The 19,844-nt window shown below is 44.2% G+C and overlaps 1 protein-coding gene across 3 annotated transcripts in view; it reads left to right on the plus strand.

Moving 5' to 3' along the window:
- The first annotated feature begins 14,151 nt into the window (after nucleotides 1-14,151).
- The window catches only part of SPTBN1 (spectrin beta, non-erythrocytic 1), a 136,104-nt gene continuing 130,411 nt past the window's right edge, over nucleotides 14,152-19,844 (plus strand). The window contains exon 1 of one of the 3 annotated variants that reach the window (XM_027783310.2): nucleotides 14,152-14,274. The gene's annotated coding sequence lies outside the window, so the exon portion shown is untranslated. Of the gene's footprint in view, nucleotides 14,275-14,844; nucleotides 14,979-15,196; nucleotides 15,350-19,844 lie in introns of those variants that run through there. The other 2 variants (XM_055816003.1, XM_055816002.1) reach the window with 2 other exon arrangements.

Below are 19,844 nucleotides of genomic sequence, written 5' to 3' on the forward strand. Positions count from 1 at the left end.
TTTCTAAATATTGTTTTGAACTGGCTTGCCCAGGCTGCAGGCTCCCAGCTCTGCTGGGGTGGGTCCTATGTGTGAGGAGCAAATCAAGCCCACAAAGCAGCCGGTCTGTGCTGGGAACTTCCAGTGAGGCCAGCAGGGACCTGGCCTGCAGTGAGCTAGTTATGGCATGGAGCATTTATTAGAAACCTATGTTTTCAAGCCATTGCTGTTTGCCTAGCTTTTAAAGCAAACTGTCTCCATTCCTTCCAGTCCTGCCAGCTAGAGAAAGGTGCTACAAGGCAGGAAGAAATTGAGCCTTTCAATTTTTTTTTACATTTTTAAATTAAAAAATAAATGTTTCTGAGACCTGATGGTAAGTAGCAAACAAACAGCTTTTTTGTAACTGTTAGAGATACTAAAAAAATGTAAATACCTTAAAAGGCAGAGGCTTGTGGTGGGTCACAGAGGTGGTTAAGTACGGTGGTCTTATCTGTTGTCATTATGTGCACAATTAAAGTATATTTGTCATAACTCTATTTTAGTTAATATAGAGTAAGATATTACCAAACAAGAGATACGGAAGGGAAACTGAGGTTATCGGTCCTTGCCACTGGCTTTCTGAACTGTAGCAAAGATCTGATTGGAGGCTTTGTTGTACTTCAGAGTGTAAAAATACATTGAATGAATATGCCTTTACTGTGAAAAACAGATATGGACTATTACTAGGTACATTCTGTAATGGAAAGTCTCCTTTTTTAGGTGGATGTGGATCCACCCTGAACATGTCTTTGTTTATTTGTAAGATTGTTTCCTGTTTTTTCTTATCGCATACTTTCAGCTGTGAATTAAAATTAAAGAGGCAGGCTATGACGTTACAGTCTCTAGACTAAGGGATGTGAAGAGACTGTTTCATCAGTGCTTTGAAGGTGTTGGACGACTGTCTTGGAGGTATGTGGAGTCAGAGAAGGCTTTTACAGCTTCCTCCTGTAATTCAGTTGTTAGTTCACCTCCACTGAAGCAGAGGGAATAAGATCAACAACAAACTTGGACTATTTTACAGTGATTTTTAGCCTGGTTTCACATGGAATTACACATCTGTGTCCTCCTCTTCCCAATATCTTTTGGAGTTGCTGACCAAAGTCAGCAACATTTGACTGCAAGGGAGAATTTCCAACAATAACTAAGTTGTTACCAGTTTCCTAAAAATAGGAGGTCAGGGAGACTGGAGTCGGATTTGAACATTGTACTTTTGCCACTAATAAATCTTTTGATCCTTTTACCCATTCCTTCTGCATGGATTCTTTGAGGGTTTTGTGCTAAGGATTTAGGAAGAACAAAGGACATAAATTCCACTGTTCTACCTGGAGATGAAAATATGTCTTTATTTGCATTGACCTATCAATAGGTGACTTCAGTTTATAGGTGTCAAAAGTGAATGAGGCATATGTACGTTTCTTAAGGTTAGAAGGAACTACCCTGATTATCTAGTACAGTTTTCACAGCATAGGTCGTCAAAGTTCAGTGAGTAATTTTTTCATCTAGCTAGAAGTTCCTGTTGAAGCCACTGGATTGCTTTCACAAATGTGTTTTATTCTGGTATTTGCTGGAGAATTCATGACATCTCAGTACATCCTAAAGTGAATGGTTCTGTTAGTTAATTACTGACATGGGTGGAAAAATTTGCACTTTATTTGTAGTGGCTTTATCTACCATTATCTTCAGTAGATGGACCTTGTATTTCACTGATGGATTCAAGTCTGAAGTTTATTCTGTAATTAGTACACAGAAAACTGACTAAATTTCTTGACCTCTACTTGATAAAGTAGAATTAATATCTTGATTTGATAAATGGCATGCTTTTTAGATCTAAAATAATGTTATATTTCTTTCTGATCCTTTCCCTGTATTTTTTTTCCTCAAGAACAGCCCTCAAAAGCAGATGTAGTGTTCCAGCAGCATTCACAGTAATGACAGAAGTAATGTCATCCTTTTCTCCTGGAAAACAAAGGAGAGCAGGAGGGGGTGTTGACCCAGATTCTTCCCTTATCATAATGTCAAAGTCAGTTACGAAGATTTCTGAACATGTACAATTTTACATTACTCTTACTTCTTCTACTTAAAGTTATAAGGAAAACACTGATAAAACAATCAACACATCTCCATTGATTTCAGTGATGTTTATCTAAGTTGGGCCTCTGATGATAAAATATTTAGGTCTATTGTAGGACAGAAAACAGCATGGATATGATTCATAGAAAAGCCTTCTGAATAAAAAGACAAAACAAATTCCACACTTTTCAGTGTGCTCCTTCTTGAAATATGGAAGGCTTAGGCATCTTTCTCTGCTCCTTTGACCCAAGATAGATCAGTCAAAAAAAAAACCCAAAAAAACCCCACCAAGTTAAAATACTGTGAAATAAAAAAAAATTCGGAGGAGTTTGTGCCAACCAGATTCTTCAAGGGGATGAAGAGTGATTTTTCAGGTGGGGTGCACTTAGATAAATGAGGTGCCTCTGAAAGGATCCAAACTTTTTGGTAAAATCAGCACTTTGTTACAAACTATTGAAGCTGTTTTAAAGCCTCTTTGAGAGCCATTCACTGAGAGCATGAGTCATTGTCTGTGTGCAGCATCATGTAGTGATTTACACAGCCAGGGAGGGGCTGTTACTGGAGACCCTTAAACAACATGGAAGTGTAATTTACATTTTGGGTGCAATCAATTGCAAGTGTAGTTGCAGCTGAATTCTTTTACCAGGCCTGAGCTGGTGGCAAATACACCAGTTTTGGCTATGCTGCTGTGATGTGTCTGTCTGTGGCTGTTGCAATCAAATGACAGCATTTTAAGAATGACAAATTCAACTGCCTAAATTAATCTAGCCCCAGGTTCTCACCCTGTTCTGGGCAATATGCGATGCCCTCAGCACATTCCTGTTGTGTGCAACTTTCTTGTCAGCCAGCACAGAAAATGACATCCTGTTTTTCAGTGCATCTCTCGAAAACTTGCTTAAACGCTTCTCCCAGACTTTGCAAGATGTGCAGCACTGATTCCGATGGAAGGGACCAGCAGTGCCTTCGGTGACCTGTGGAGCAATCATGGGGTCTGCAGCTTGGCAGCCTTCCAGCTCTTGCCCTTTGCTGATGAAATGACCCTTCCCTTGCACAGCTGCACCCCTGTCCTTGGCATCCTCTAAGCAGCTGTCCCTGGGTGCTTGTTGCTACATGGGAATGCTCTGCGGAGTGCAGTTGACCCATATGGATTCATCTGTGAAAATAATTTTAGAAAAATTTGCCGTTCTTTTGAGAATGGATCTGAATCTGGAATTTGTTTCCATCTCAGCCTCTTAAGGAACAACTGTTCGGAGTAGGGAACTGTCCAGGCTGCTTTCCTGTATCAGGCAGTTGAAGGTTGTAAGTCAATAAATAATCAGCTACTGTAGAAGTGGCAAAGCATGTGGGAAAAATGGGTAAAATTTGACCAGAACTCCAAGGGCGAACAGACCAGGATACTCTGGAGTGCCTGAAGAGGGATAAATGAATTATTGCCATCACTCTACCATTGTCAGGCCCTCCTGACGTCTTGGCCTAGCAATGGTGAGAGCTGCAAGCAGTGGAACATGGCAAAAGAGTAGTCCCTGTTAGTTAAATAATGAAACTGTATTATCTCAGCTTGAGCTGTCCCCTGCTGTGGGACTGATTTGCATTTGAGAGCTGAAGCCTAGATTATAAAGCAAACACTCTTCTGCATTACCTTTCTGGATTCCATGGAGCATGTCAGAAAGTAAAGATTTGTGAGGACATTCCAGTGCAAGGCAGAGAACAAACAAGGTAAAGTGGGTCTGGGATTGAGCTGCCTACCCCAGGGTGCTTCCTAAAGTAACAATGTTTTGCTCTGGGTGGGTGCTGACCACCTGTTACACAAGTCTTCCACGGATTGTGTCTCCTTCTGACACAGCAGGAGAACCTGGGAGGCAGTAGTAACAATACAGCGTTATCACTGGCTTATATCTCAGGGCAAAACCGTGACCTGAGTCTTCCCCTCAATGCTTTTCTACAGAGGTCCGGCGCCATGTGCATCCTAAAAGGACTAATGAGCAGCATTAACGAGGTACCACAAAATCTCTTATCTTCACGGAAAACATACCCTGGTCCTACAGAACAAACATCTGGTGTCATGGGCTGGGTTGTTTCATTAGCTGAAGAACTGTGATAACAGAGCATGTCTGGTATTGTGAGGCATCAGGGAGTAAGAGATTATTATTTTTACCCCCTTGTATGCTTTCATTTATAAGCCTTAGTCTGGCTCCTGGGGTATCTTTGCTGAAAGAAGAAACTTGTTCGTAGCCTGGCCTGCCTGCTGGGACCACTTACGTGCGTACTGGTTACTATCAGTGATCGTAGTGTATTACGAGCATCTGGCTGGTGGGAGATGTTCCATGGCTGTAAAAAGTGCTGGCTAGGAGCAGTACCTCTCTCCTGACTCTTCTAGATTAGAATCTGAAGAGTGAAAAGCTGTGAAATATATTTCCCATCCCCAAACCTATTAGTTGCTTAGACAGAACTGTGATTTTTGGTGAAAGGGCTTTACAAGCAAAACACAGAGAGAAAATAGTCCTGTGATGTGTATTTTTATTGTTGACTTGCACTGTATTTGTGAGAGTTAAAAAAAAAAAAAAAGCTTCTACTCAAACAGAAGTTACCACTACTAGTGCTGTGGGGTTTTTTTAATTATTTTTGTTTCTTTTAGGTCCCTGTGAATCTCTCATTCTAAAGTGAAATAAAAATAGCTGAAGATCACAAAAAAGGATTGCATTCTCATGCTGTATTCCTTTGGTGCTATGTTTAACCCTTATTTTCCTTTCATATGGTACATTATAAAAACATAACTGCTCTGTATATGGATTTGTATTCCAAGTGAAAAGCACAAACTGAATTCTTCCACCTTAATTGGAAAGATGTCATTACTTTCTCTGTTTTCACCGTGGGTCTGATAGAAAGCTCAAGGAAGGAAACTTTTAACAGGCATTAGTGTGTCACAGACACTAGAATGACTTTCTGCACATGGTGGGAAAATAGAATTTTCCATTCTATTATTTTCTTTTTTAAAAGGACATGCCATGTGTACTGGGTTATTTTTTAAATTATTTATACAACTGTATCCTGACAAGCTACAACTTCCTCCAGTGTAAACATAGCTACTGTTTGTTTCTATAGTGTTTCGCTGTGTTTATAAGGTTGGGGAAGAACCATAATATAGTGTGGCCTGTGCGTTTTCAAAAAATCCCCCCATTTATTTTCTCTAAAAACTTTTGGTCAGATTCTGATGCCAGTTACCCCATGAAATCAGTGGAGCTGCCTCATAGCCACGAGTGGGCCTGAGCTGGAAATAGTTCCCAGCAGCCTCTGTGCTGGGAGCAAGGCTGGGTAGGTACACGGTCTTATTTAGGGCTCTACTAAGAAGGCAGATGTACGCACGTATTTAAAACACTTCTGTCCAGCTCAGTGTTTTTTTCCAGAATGTCTTCTTACCAGAGTTGCATAAGGTATGGTTCTTTGTACCACAAAACATATTTTATGTAACCCACAGCTTTGGTTTTGTTCAACATTGTACCTAACCCCTGGATCTAACCATTCTTGCATCCTCAGAATCTCCCAAGTAAGATACAAACGTTGTGAATTTAAGCTATTGTCACAGCAATATGTATTTTGAGTAAGTATATACATTTTCCAGTGAGATCCAGGCACTTGAGGGGAAAGGTGCAATCACGTATCTTTACCACCCTACATATTTCATCTTGAAATTCTGGCATCAGGCTCCTCTGGCGTTAAAGGCCATTTTTCTATTCTAGGCTCCCATTTGCTAGAAATGATCGAACCACTGTAATGCATTGATTCATAAAGTGCTTTGTGATATCTTGAGTGTGAATGCAGGAAAAAATCAAGTTCTGGTCTGTCAGGTGCTTAAATGAAACTTGATCTCTTGGCTGAGAAAATCACTATGCTGTCACCTGGTTTTGTGCTGACTTTTTCCAAGGCTCTAAAAGCGCTTGGGGATTGAGAGAAACACCATAGACAGTCTTTGATTTTATAGGGCCTCTCCTTCCCATCAGCTACTTGACTTTTCAAACTTTCCTAATAGTCATTTTGTTTTTCCCCCAAAATAAAAGCCTTTTGTAAGGAACTGGGTTGCCTGCAAATTCAGAAACCTCTGGATTTTTTCATGACATTCAAACCTCAGTTTTGCTGCAAAGGATCCTGTGTGGGTTTGGAACTGTTGTTTACCCAGGACCAGAGCACAACGTGGTGTTTTCTAGATAGGTAAGAATAGGTCTGCTGAGTGCATCCTTGTGCAGCTGCGGCTCGTAGTGACAAAAATGACACATAACTTTTGACATACAGATGATCCAACCTGTCTTGACAGGCTGCTAGGGAATTTTCCATCAGTTACTGCGGCCTATCACAATTTGTTTGGCTATGTAAAATTTACATTAATGTTTTTTTCACTAATATCAACAGCTCATAAAAATAACCTGGATAAAAAGTCATAACCTTTGAAGATGAGGTGAATACCCAGTTAACTGGAAATAAAGCCGTCTTCCAGGAGACAGGATTCCTGGAGAGGAAGTATGCAAGAAGCATCACCTGCTGTTTAAGTTTTGCTCTGTTTTTTATGATTTTGTTTTTGTTTCTAGAGGGCGAATGTATTAAACAATAGCCTTCTAACTTGTTCTAGGCTTTGGCAGTTCTGGTAATATCATATACCCTGAAAGACAGGAATAAAGCATTGTGCCCTCTGGCTAATTATAATAAAGATAAAAGTTGAGAGTAAGAGCCAAGGAAACTAGCCCACAACTAGGATTTAATTTTGCAATTAAACATTTCACTCAGCCGTCCACTAATTCTACTTTGTGATGAAATTTCTAATAGATGGCTTGGGTCTTACAGCGTGGATGTACTGTTATTACCAGAACATTAGCAGACTTTTAAAACTTCTTCCTACCTTAGCTAGTGTGCTAATTAGGCAGCAATCTTCCCTCAAACCACAGGCAGGGTTTGCAACAGTTTGATGTGTTTACGCTCTTGCAAAAGTGACTGTTCAAGGAAGTAGTGAAAATGGTTAAGTAAAAGTTGCTAGGTACAGCCTTGGAGGAAGGCGGCTTCCCATCATATCTCTTCTGCAAAGGACTAAATAGTACTTTTGACTACTTTTTTTTTTTTTTTTCCTTGTGTGAAAAACATGTTTGGACCTTGAATTCAAGCGCGTAGAGTAAGCTTCAAAAAGCTTTTGAAAAGTACCATGCAATACTGGGGAAGTGATGTTTTGCAGAAAACTGCTGCTCTAGAATAAGGAGCAAGGATGTATGAAATATCAGATCCACTACTCTGGATTTCATGCAAGTCACTATTTATAGGATGATCAGTGAGGCTAGCTCCAGACTTCATTTATAAATAGATGAGCGTACATTTCCTTCTGTGCCAGAATTTTCCAAACTGCAGTTTCATGCTCCCCTCATTGTTTTGATGAACATTGCTGGTGGTTTTTGAACCTGTGGCTGGGCATTGGTATAGAGTTGATAAAATTGCATTCAACAATGGATTCACCTTCCTAGTTAGCAAATGCTGCAGAAACAGTATCTCCCGTCCCACTTTGAGGTGATGAGGGAGTGTGGATTCTGTTTGCCTGCACACAGACAGAATGCGGATGACACTTTTGAAAATGAGACTTGGGGCTTCAAAGACACTCAAGAACTTCAGACTGCAGTTTGAAAGTCAAATATTATGAAAGGATGGCTTACTCTGTGGAATTTTGAAGAAATCTTGCAGGCCATACCTTAAGCCCTTAAAATCTGCTGTGGTTGGCTGCTTTTGATTTTTTTTTTTCCAGACCCCTTCCAAAATAGATTCACATCGCTAGAAGTTCTTTGCCATTGGAGCAATGAACCTGCCCATCGGACAGAGACTGGCAGAGTTACACTTAAACTCATCATTCAAGGTCTTTATTGCTGAGAGAAGGCAAATGTTGTAGGCTGGGACATTTTTAGAATAATCAGTATTTCATGGAAATGGGTGAGAGACATCTGCTAAATGAGGAAAGGGGAATCTTCTTAAAGCTTCCCAAAGAATTAAAAGTTAACATATTGCACTTGCAAACCTGAACCTGAGTAATAGCTCTGGTCTGGTGTGTGTGCAGGATCTGACATGGAAGTTTTGTGTGTGGGGGGTAGCAACTTCAGGATGAAGCTCTGAATGTTAGAGCAGCCTGTTTTTTCTGGTAAATAATTCTTGTTAATATGACTTGATGAGAAGAATTTAATCCATCTATATGGTACTAGTGTTAAAGCAGTGAGAGCAGGTGACTGCACCTGGATGAGGTTCCACTGGCATCAGACACATCCCTATACAGGCGAACGTGGTCCACCTGTGTGGAGCTGAACAGGGAATCACAGCCTGAACAATCAGAATCAAACATTGTTAGAGCAAGGTAATCACCACTGAAAGCATTTAAAAGTGCTTTAACTTGTCTAACTTGTTTATGCTGATGGGTTTTTGGAGTATGAGCTGATGTCTTAACCTGACCTTTACCCAGCTTCAGTTTCTATAGGAAAAGTAAGCATATGACAGAAAAGCGAATAAAATCTGGGAGAGGAGCTAAGATTTAACTTTTTGTTTTGGTTTGGTTTTGTATTTCATGTAGTGAAGATGACATTAGGTTCCCTAAAATTCCCTTTTTTCTCTATCCTGTATCCACCCTAGAAATCTGTATTTTCTAAAGGCTACTTCACTGTTGATTTCTTCAGCCATTTTTGTCTTTCCCCGTCTGTATTTCTTCTTGTTACTTTTTAATTTAAAAGAACAATATCCAAATATGGGTGTTAAAAATAGAGACATTGTTACCCCACTGAGTAGTTAATGGACGAGCTGTTCCAGAATAACCTATCCAAATACATTGTACAACTTTCTGTTTTGTCAAACACACACAGTCTGGCTAAGATGTGTTTTTATAATGCACCTAGAAGAAATAGAGGAGTAAAATTATGGTGAAACACAAGGAAAAAGAAAAGAAAATAACTTTTAGCAACAAAGGGGGAAAGCTTTTTTAAACTGAATCATGCAGATTTTTCTAGGACAGATAAATGCTGAGGCTTGTGGTCAGCTTATCTCCCCATTTCTCTTCTGGTACATGTGAGGGAATCTTGCTGCATTAACACCTTTAACACACGAGACCGGTCCTCAGACTGCTGCACCACAAAGGGTGATTTGAAGGGGCAAGAAACTTGCACCTGCCCGTTCGGTGTTCCTTACTAAATGTCAGGCTCTTTCAGGGAACAGTCTGCAAATGCACATCTCTAACTTGTACGTGCAACCCTGCAACAGATAGAAGTTTGCTAGAGCAGTCGGTGCTGGCAGCAGGGTTGCCTTGGGAGGACGCAGCTTAGTGTGTGATGTGTTACCCTACTTTCCAGGGTGGTTTTGTGCAGCTGCCCTTGGGCGTTCAGTGCTGCAGCCGAGATACTTATTGGTGTATGAGCTAGTTGGGGTAAACCTACTTTGTATCTGTCTGCACAGCTTCAGGCGTACCTTTGACTGCAGTTGTAGACATTCCCTTTGATAGGGTTTCTTCCGTACGGAGCCTGCAGGACATACAAGTAGGTCCCAAGACACTTACTTTATTTTTTAATGTACTGATTTGAACACAATGAAAATGTCTGCAAGGGATGTTGTGGTACGCTGGCCCTGTGCCTCTACCAGTTCTCGCTAATGCTTCCTGTCCCTCCACAGTGCTGCAGGCCCAGCACCAGGACTGCTGCCAGGACTCCTCCCGGATGCTGAAGATTGCCGTGATGTTGGCATGCAGAGCAGGAAAGGCATCTTCACACTGTCAGGATTTCCACTGCTGACTCTGGTGGCGTGGGAAGGAGACAGCAACTGGCTAAGGCCAAGGCAAAGGCTTCTGTAAGTGCCCTATGTTTCAGTCGTTCTCCCGGGTTCGGTATGTTGGGCACACAGAGAAGCAGGCCCTAAGCTCACAGGAGCTGATGGTGGGGAAAATGGCTAAGAAAGAATACTGTGGGGATGGGGTAGGCACAAAGTACTAGAGGTGTTTGGGGAGCATTTAGGTTAATAGGGACAAATAGGACTTTCTCAGCGAGAGAATATTCCTAGACATCCAATACCCTACCTGAGAGTAAAGCTGCTACAGGCATCCACGTTCCTGCTGTCTGTTACTTACCAGCAGAGACCCTGCCCCTGTCACGCACACCTTTCTTAGCCATGGCTAGGTTAGCGCAGAGTACCGTGCATGGAGATAACCCTGGAAGCATGTTTAATTCCTGATGCAGAATTCTGGGCTTTTCAGCTTCGTGGCCTGCTTGTAGAGAGAAGAGGAGCCAAGGAGTGAGGCTCTAACACATTTCTGTTTGCAGTGGCTGTTGGGAAACAGAAATACGCTTGTAAATAGATCACAGGAAATGCATTGCTACAAGGTGTTACTGAAGGTAAGGGTGTAGCACAGAGCTGGGTGTTCCTAAGATGATGAGAAGAAATAAGAGTGATGTGAAGAAGAGATGTTTGTGGTAGAGAAGCTGTTGTGCTTCCAGACAAGTTGTGCACACAGTGAGGAAGGTAGGAATTTGTCCTTTAGGCAGACTATTGCCCATCTTTGATTTTCCTCTCAAGATCTTGGCCAAGTCTGCTGTGAGACAAAGCAGTAGACCAGATCTCTGCCTTTCAGCATCCCTGTGTGTTTAAAAGTAGGTGTTATGGGTGGAGGAAAGCTGTATCTGGTGGGAGGAATGTATCTCCCATCTCAGGCATGCTGTGAACCTGTGTAACTGGAACATTCTGATAACATGATGCTTTTTCATTTTAATGGTATAGCTAGGAACTTTTTTATTGCAGCACAGATTTCTTTGTGTGCATTTCTTCTGTGTTTTTGGAAATTGCCACCATCCTTAAATGGAATTTTTCTAGTTTTAGTATTGCCTTAACAATTGTGACTCAATATCTAATCTAGATATACTGCTTCTGTTTCTGCTTGGAAATACCCTCCTGCAATTTCAGTTCACACAAAGATGACTGAAATGCCCTAGATCCTGAAAAGAGTAAAAGTCTACGCTGAATGATTTCATTTTGTTTTGAACAATGCATTAGTTTTTTCAAACTATAATTTATTTTAAAATTATCTTTCAGAAATTTTGGAATATGTTTACCTTTACACACCTACATAGTGTTTGCCTCTCAAGGAAGGTGTTAATACATGTATGGGTATATTTCTGTGTGATGAGGACCAGAGAGTATTATTGAGCACAGTGGCTTAATAGATTTTTCCAAAGGAAAAAAAGATTAAATATTTCTTCAGTTGTAAGAAATCCATGGCAGCGTGGACAGAATGTACGAGAGGAAAAACCTTGGCCTTCCAAGCCTAAGCTAACTACAAAGTAATGGGCTGGAGCGGAGTGACTTTGCTCAACATTGCTTGGCTGACTCTTTCCATTTCATTTAACAACAGTTTCTAATACAGCCATGCATTCTGCTTCTTTCAGTTTGATTAAAGGAGTGGGAACGTGGCCATGAGTGTGAACAACCTGTTTGTCTAGCTGGGTTTACTTGCTGGTATTTAGGAAGTGCTGGTATTTTAACTTGTATGTATTCCCAGCTTAATTGTCACAGAGTTGTGGGTTTTGGCTCTCTGACTCTGCAAGCTGAAGGTTCATGCTGAAAATACTAACAAATATTTGCAGTAATTTTTTGAAATGAAAATAGTATCCTCTCTGTCATACCTGGAGATGCTGTTCTTAACTGTCGGTGGCAAAACATTGGTACCTGCCCCATCCTTTACAAAATGTGGGCTCTTTAAAAAGAAGAAAATGACTGTCGGTAACTGGGATAACTGGTTGGAGCCCACAATGCCCCTGCTATTCTGGTTCTTGCTTCTTCAGGCATTCATTCCTACCCAGTTATTTCCGTGATAATCAATGGCCCACCCATCTTTGAGCTATATGGGTTAAGACAGACAGAATCTTAAAATATGGTGGATGCTCTTGCTCACAAAGGATATCACAATCTTTTTTTCTTGTCAATTTGCTTGAGAGAGATTAATAATTGAGTGAAGGATGATCTTTTCCCCTGATGTTTCTTAACATCCATGCAATTGAATAATTATTTTTATATGTATATATACACACACACATAAAGTTCTCTGATTTCCTGTTACTGATGGTTAAAGTAAAAGCAACGTTTATGCTGGATCAAAATCTGAGAAGTTTTACCCTTCAGAGCCTGAAATGTGAGAGAATGCATATACTTAGGCACTTGCTAGTTTTTATTGCTCACAGCCAAATTTTATTGTTCACAGCTTTTTCAAAGAGGAAAATTGAGCTGGGCAACCAGAAATTGTTTTGTAAAATATTTTAACCTATAGTGCGCATAAAAAATAAACTGTGTAGAACTTCTCATGTTATTTGAGCCAGATTTGGTGGGCCTGTTGATTGGGAGTAGTCTCATCCTGCAGGTATTCCAGCTAATTTGCAGGTATTCCAGCTAAATTCAGTACCACTGACTGGGGGGGGAGTTAAGAAAGGATGGAAAATGGTTTATAATTTGTTTTTCTTTTCTCTGTGTATATAACTTTTTTAAGTGATTGAAGCAATTGACTCGCCCTTTGTTACAGTAATAGTTAAGAAGTGTTTTGCTTGGCATCATTATTGTTAAATTTAAAAAAATGTTCTTTTACCTCTTTACCATTTATATTATGTAGAAGCAAGTACCTTCTAGTATCTGTCGGAAGCCCTAATCATGGGCTCTTATTGTACAAGATGGTGTACAAATAACGAATGCAAAGGTGGCCTGTTTTGAGTATTTTAGCACCTAGGAGCACAGTTAGGCAAGAGGACTGAGCTGATCTAACAGCTTGCTGCTGAAAGCCAGTTCAGCTCACTGAGCCAGCAGAGAACTGTGCTCTTGTTGCTGAGTTAGGTTTTACCATGGTGGAGGGGGATTAGTGGACCACCAGAACCAGTGCAGGAGAGGAGCAAGAAAAGAGGGAGGAGGACAGGGCGGCCCCTTAGCTGTTTTATTTTTCCTGCATCCCAAGAACTGGGTATGAGCCATCGCAGATGACACGCATGGAAGCACATGCTTAACTCTTGTCAAGATTCTTGTAGCATTTATGGTGACAGAATATTTTAAAGAGGCTTTCTGAAGGCCCGAGGAACTTTTCCCAAGTCTGAGGGACTTGGGAATGAAAGAAAGCTTGATGTTACTTGTCTCATATCCTGGACAAGTCAAAGGCAGGTGCTGGTGCTGAATATAGGCAGGTACAGGGAGAGCTGAAATTGCTGATTATTGGTGTATGCCTGATCTGAGAGGTGAAGCCCACTGGAAAGATATGGAGAAGAGGGCGGCTTGTCCCAAGTGACAGATGGGGAGAAGAAATGTGCAGCATTGGGAGTGAGTTCAGATAGGCAAAGGTGCATCTGTAAAGGATACAGAAAGGGGTGTGGCCAGAACTGAAAAGTGAGGTGACGGAATCTGCATGAGAGCCCTGGCCACGGCTGGATAGGGCAGGGCAGGGCGGCGTTCCAGGCCTGGCCTGGGTGCAGAGAAATGAGCCAGGCCCAGCGAAGGCTGGTGTCCAGACTGGGGACCTGGATGATGACTTAGGGCAGTGATATCGGCTGCGGTGATCAGGGCAGGAGGTAGCAGATAAGTCACTGACTGGTTTGGTGGTGGTTTAGGAGCTCTCTTTGGTACATGCTGAAGCCTGCCGTCCTGCGGGTGCCAAATGGGCAGAATGCGATTTTAATTTGGGTAAGATAAGAAGCCTGGAAATAGAAAGGTAGATTGCAGACAGGCTGTTACTGTACGCGTACATTCCATGTCTGTTCTTCATGGCATGAGTTCGCCTAACAAGAAGTACAGAGGGAATGACAGATTAAGTGTCCCATTCAGACTCCCACTGGGAACCGGGAGTATGAGGAGGATACACTGAAGGGAGTGGTAAGGAGGCGATGCTGGGAGAGCGGTCTTGGAAACTGAAGGAAAATAAAATATCAGAGGTGATAGTTTTGACAGGATGGAAATGAAGCGATACTGCAGAGATTATGCCAGGAAGTGGCTATTAGGAACTTTGGCAAAGCAGCTGAGTGGGAAGGGGCAGGAGCCAGATAAGAAGGCGTTTAAGACAGGCGCAGAGGAGAACTGCAGGCAGCGGTTAAATCCTGTGCTAGCAGTGAGTGCGGGGATGACGAGCAGAGGAGAAGAGGATTATAACTGAGGAGGCCAAAGCAACCAACTGTGGTTTGTTGTTTGTTTTTAAAAAGTGGATAATGCTTGTCCATAGCTATATTGCAAGTGAGACATTAGGGGTAGCAGATGGGAGGGAATGAGGATGCGGACACAGAAGCAAGCAGAGGGGCCGGGATTAGCGGAGGAAACCTGGAGCAGAAATGTCTGCCCCTGGGCTTGGATGGCGAGGACAGGCGGGCGGGAAGGAGGAGGCCATGCTGGCGGCCTATTGGCAATTTTCTCTGGAAAAACGGGCAGACCTCCGTGTAGAGAAGGAGGAAGGGGGAAGTGCAGCAGAAGGGCGGCTGGGGTTGGGTGCAGGGGGATTGGGTTCCGCTGGCAGAGAGGGGCAGCTTGCGGGGAAGCGTGGCCGGGCCGAAGCGGGAGAGGATGAGCAGGGGAGGAAGGCAGAGCCCGGCGGGGATCTCCGCGAGGAATGGCAGGGCGGCGGGAGGGTAGCGCTGGAGGAAATGGATGCTGGGGGTGAGCCAACATTGTCTGTGCGATAGCAGAGGGTGTCAGAGGAGGAGGAGCGTGAGCTCTGGAGAGACCCAATGCCCAGATAAATGTAAGGAACGGGAGGGAGCGCCGGGAGCCGGCGGCGGCCGCGGGTGCCATCCACGGGCGGCTGGGAGCGGGGCGCGGCGGGGCGGCCGCCGCACGGAGGGGGAAGACCCGGGGGTGAGGGCAGGGCGAGGCCCCCCCAGCAGCGCCAGGTGAGGCGGGACCCCCGGCCCCCTGCGCGCCCCGGGGCTGAGCCCGCCCGCACGGCGGGGAGCGAGGAGGGGGGAGCGGGGCCGGCCCGGGGGCACCTGCCGCCGCCGGGCCCCGTTCCCGCGCCGCAGGGCGGCGGCTGCCGGCGGCTCCGCAGGGCAGGGGCGCGGGGGCGGGGGGCCGGGCCTGGCCCCCGCCCCGCCGCGCTGTCCCCGCCCCTCGCCCCTCGCAGCCGCCGCGGCCGGCCGGGCGGAGCGCAGCGCAGCGCAGCGCCGCGGGGGCTGCGGGCGCCGCCGCTCACTCCGCGCCGAGCAGAGCCCAGCCGAGCCCAGCCGAGCCGAGCAGGCGGAGCCGCCGCCCGCGCCGCAGAGAGGTAGGGGCGGCCGGGCCGGGGGCGGCCCCGCTGCCCGGGGTGCGGGGTGTGCGTGTGCGCGGCGGCCCGGCGCGGCGCGGGGGTGGCGGGCGGATCCCGCAGCCCCGCCGCAGCCTCTCTGCTCCCGCTCGGCCGGGGCGGGCGGCGGCCCCGGGGCAGCGCGGCCTTCCCTAGCGCCCCGGCGCGGCGCTGCCCCCGGCCGGCTGTCAGGGCGCGGAACCGCCCCGCCCCGCCCTGCGGCGGCCCCGGCCCGGCCCGGCCTCTCCCCGGGGGCCGCGGCCGCCGCCCCTGCCCGCTCTCTGCGCCGGGGCCGCCTCTGCCGCGCAGCCGCACGCCCCGCCGCCCGCCGGCGCTCCCCTTCCAGTATTTTTTTTAATACATATATTGATATTTTTTCTCCTCGGGGCGCGGGGGTGCGGGCGCGGCTGCGGGGCGCCGGCGGGCGGGCGGCCGGTGCGCGGGGGCGGCCCGGCACCGGGGACCGGCGGGCAGGTTCTCGCCGCTGCGGGGCTTTGTGCTGGGCGACCTCGGCGTAATGCCGGCACGGAGCGGCGTCGCCTTTCGCAGCAATTAGATGCGTTGCTTTGATTGCTTTCAGCCGCCGCTTTTATAGGTTCTTGTATTCCTTGAGCCGATGCCGGTTGAAAGGCACGATGCGTGGCCCCCGTTTCATTATCTCTTTAAGATAGCTCTTGCAGTTAGAGGGATGCAGGCCTGAGTTAACAAAAAAAAAATATGGCAGACTCCTGCTAGATACTGTAGGACTGCAGCAGCTCTGAAAAATCCTCATTCATGGCACTGACGTTTTAGGTAGATGGTCCACTGTTAAGGCTGATCCTTTTGCTCTTGGAGCAATAATATAAATTCAGTCGTTCACTCCAACTTTGTAATTTTGCTGTCTTAATTGTGAGTAAAGTCGTGTTCTTGTTTAAAGAAGGTGAGTAGCGATCTGTGTTTCTAGATTGTACTCGCTCGACATTGTCCATAGGTATACGTGCTAAATGTTCAGAACCAGACACAGGATTACTGTAAAAGGAAATAAACATAAACTATCAAGATCTGGAGCATTCAGTACAGCCTTTGACCTTTATTGACAGGATAGAAATATTATGAAACCTGCTATTGAACTGTCTAGCCAGTTCAGAAAAAAACCCCACTGTTACTCAGCCCTATGAATTTATTGTGCTGAAAGACATCTTGGGGAACAATGCTCCCCAGTCTAAGGGGTAGAGAGGCAGGTCATGTAGCATAATTTATTCAAAGAGATACCAGCTATGTGAAAGCGTCAAGGGAGACCGTGACTCCTCAGGCCATTGCAGGAAATCTCTGCTGGATGAAGGACTTGCATATACTGAGAAGCCTCTGGAGGGAGAGAGAGGAGTTGAGAATGGAATGGGATAAAGAGCCAGGAAGGATGGGTGATGGCAGCTAGATGCGATTTCTGAAGAATTGTTATTCTCTCTTGACGTTCTTTTCTCTCGCTGTTTCTCAGTAAAACAGAAATGGCTGTTGTGATGCCTACATGACTTAGCAGTGGTTGTAGGGCTATGGGGATGCACTAGCAGGCTCGCTAATGTGTCACAACCAGCGCTAGACAGGCAATAAATAAAATAGGTAGGGAATATTTTGTTACTTCATGCAGTAGCATGAACTTAGTATTAAAAAAGAGGTCAGGTTTTAGAACAGCAGCCTGTTTCATGTTTTTCTGTAATGCAGGTTAAGTACAGTAAATGATATTCGCTAAAGCAGGATGCAGATTTTTTGGTGAAACAGGAGCTTGCAGCAGTTATGTGGCAAAAAGCGTTACGGATGCTGTTTCATCTCTGGTGGCTTGAATCCTGCAGCTTTTGGAATTAACTGTGTGTTACTGAATTCTGCCTGTACACAGAACCAGAACAGAGAAGGGGGCAAAACGCTCATGCTGCATGTATGGAGACCAGAACGCTGCTGCAGGTCTCTCCGACAGCTCCTTTTAAGTAGGCGTACCAAACCATTTTATGAAAGATGTTTTGTTTTTCCTTCGACATTTGTAAAATTTAATCAGTTAAACCCCATTTATTGGGTGGGCCTGTAATGCTCATTTATATTACGTCACTTGACTAAGGATTTGGTTTTAATGCAGGTCAGTTACAGGATTTAATATTCGTAGTTGGATTACTTGTAAAATAAGCGTTGTATTTCATTAGCGAGGAGTACATGGACATATTTTGTGGAACACAGATGAGGAGGTGTATTTATGCAGACGTTTAAGGTTCAGACTGCAAAAGTTGTTTAGACAGTTCATCTCTGTAGGCACCTAAATGCCTTAGTCATCTGATCTGGGCACAAGTTAAAAACCAGTACAATAGTTTATCATTGCCCATTACCCATGAGTCAGCTCCTAAATCTGGTTCAGGCTGGTATCTCTGACCACAGGCCTCCTCCTCACCATTTCATGGTTCTAGGAAGACCTTTGCAAACTGTGGTGCTCAGGCTGCGGGAGCTGGGCAGCCTTATGTCAGATCCAGGAGCCACCAGCAACCTCCTGGTTCTTTTTGACACTCAGCTGAACGAGGGGGTGTGAAGTAGAGCAGTGCAGGTTATTTTCTGTGGTGCATGATGCACACCGTGCTGTGGAACCTTCTGATGAGGTCAGGCCAGTGGTCTGGTCCATGATATAAACTGTGTAGAGCCATACAGGGCTTTTCTGACGTAGGAGCTTGCTCCCGTTCCTGACTGATGTAGCTGGTGAGTTTGCCAGTACGTTGGACCCTTACCTCTGCTTAAGCTCGTGGCAACTTTCCCAAGTTAAACCAGTGGGAATCTGGCCTAGAGATGTTAAATGTGAACATCTAGTTGCCTTCTCTTGATTTCTAGTGTATTTACACTGTAGAAGTTACCTTGTGTTTGATTGTTATCACCGAGTAATGCTCTCCTGCTGAAGTGAGTGTTGGAGCTGAAATGTGTGCACCGTCAAATGGCACCGAGGTATAATCAGTGTTCTGCGGAGACTGCATTGAAGACTGCTTTCCCCAGTGGTCGTGTGGTGGTTTGTTTTTTTTTTTTCTCCTTTCCACATATGGTTTTCATTTGTCAGACTTTTATTATTACTCTTAAAATGATCTGTTGTGAATTTGTTTTTCTAATGAACATGAATACAATGTTGCAGCAGTTACAGCTGGACCTTTGGAGGTTTTGCTTTCCTTTAATGAAAAAAGGGTTACAGAGATAGTACATGTAAGGAATTTTTTATGCCTAGTAGATCTCAACTCATTTAACATCTTTAACAGAGCAATATAGATCAATTCTATATATTTAAGCAGGCAGCTTTTTTCTATTTTGTCCAGCTTTTTTTTTTTTCTTTCATATAATTGTTAATCTCGGATACATTTTTTTTTTTCTTTCTGTCCATTCCTCATTAAAAAGCCCGGTTTAGCATGAAAAAAAAATTTTCGCATGTACTGTTTGCTGATGATTGTGTTCATAACAAATTTTACAGTTGTTTGAGAAAGATGGCTAGGGAGGGTGGAGTGTGTCTGAAAGGCTTATTTCTACTTGCAGTAAAGTGTATGTGGTTGGGAGAAGATATACACCAATTCTATAATCTTTGTGTTCAGGGATTGTATACATCTTCCTATGGCCAAGGTCACATTAAGGTTGAGGAGTATCTTGAGCTGTTGTGTTTCAGCACCATTAACATTTTAATCAGCCCCTTCTCTGTAAGTTTTTTGGGTTTTTTTTTTCTTGTTGAAGGGTGAAAATTTCAGGATGTCCTTACTTTTTCATGTCTTTTCACTTTACTCTTGTTGGTCTCTTAATATATTGCACAAACTTTTTTTTTCTTTCTTCCAAGCTGCATGTTGTTTTAGCACACCAGAAATGTCTTTGGCATGTCACCACTGCCACCAGAAATACATATTATGCTGTTGTGCAGTCATTTTTATTTCGCAATCTTTTGAATGTGCTAAGCATTAGAACTTTAAAAAGAAATGATATGTTGGTTTGATTTATTCAGCAACCCCTCACATCCAGAGGGCAGGAAGAACTGAACAAAAGAGCCACTTGGTGTGAAAATTGTGTGCCAACAGATGCTAACACACACCTGTTAGACACTACGAATAGCCTAGCGGGTCACATCAGTCATGCCGTTGGAACAGGAGAGGTATGCCACTAATACTCTGTTCATAGGTCTAAAAATATGCTGCTATGAAACTGTTCACAGGTAAATGTTCCAAATTAAGTAACTTTTCTGTTTACTGGGGTTCCAGACATAGGCTGTTCTCTTTTAAGAAGAAATGGCCAGATCCTGAAGTTACACCTGCTGAGCAATTTGCCCATGATCTGTGGAATGCATTCAGGAATGATGTTTTTGGATTTTTGTTCAAGTACCCACAGCTGTACACAAGAGGAAACCATTTTTCTTTCTCTGTTAAAGTCATACTGGTTGGAGTTAATTTAGTTGTAAGAACATGAAACAAGAATGCTTCTGCAAGTAATTGGAGTAACTGTGGACTTG

This window comes from Falco peregrinus, chromosome 11, assembly GCF_023634155.1.
Source record: "Falco peregrinus isolate bFalPer1 chromosome 11, bFalPer1.pri, whole genome shotgun sequence".
NCBI lineage: Eukaryota > Metazoa > Chordata > Aves > Falconiformes > Falconidae > Falco > Falco peregrinus.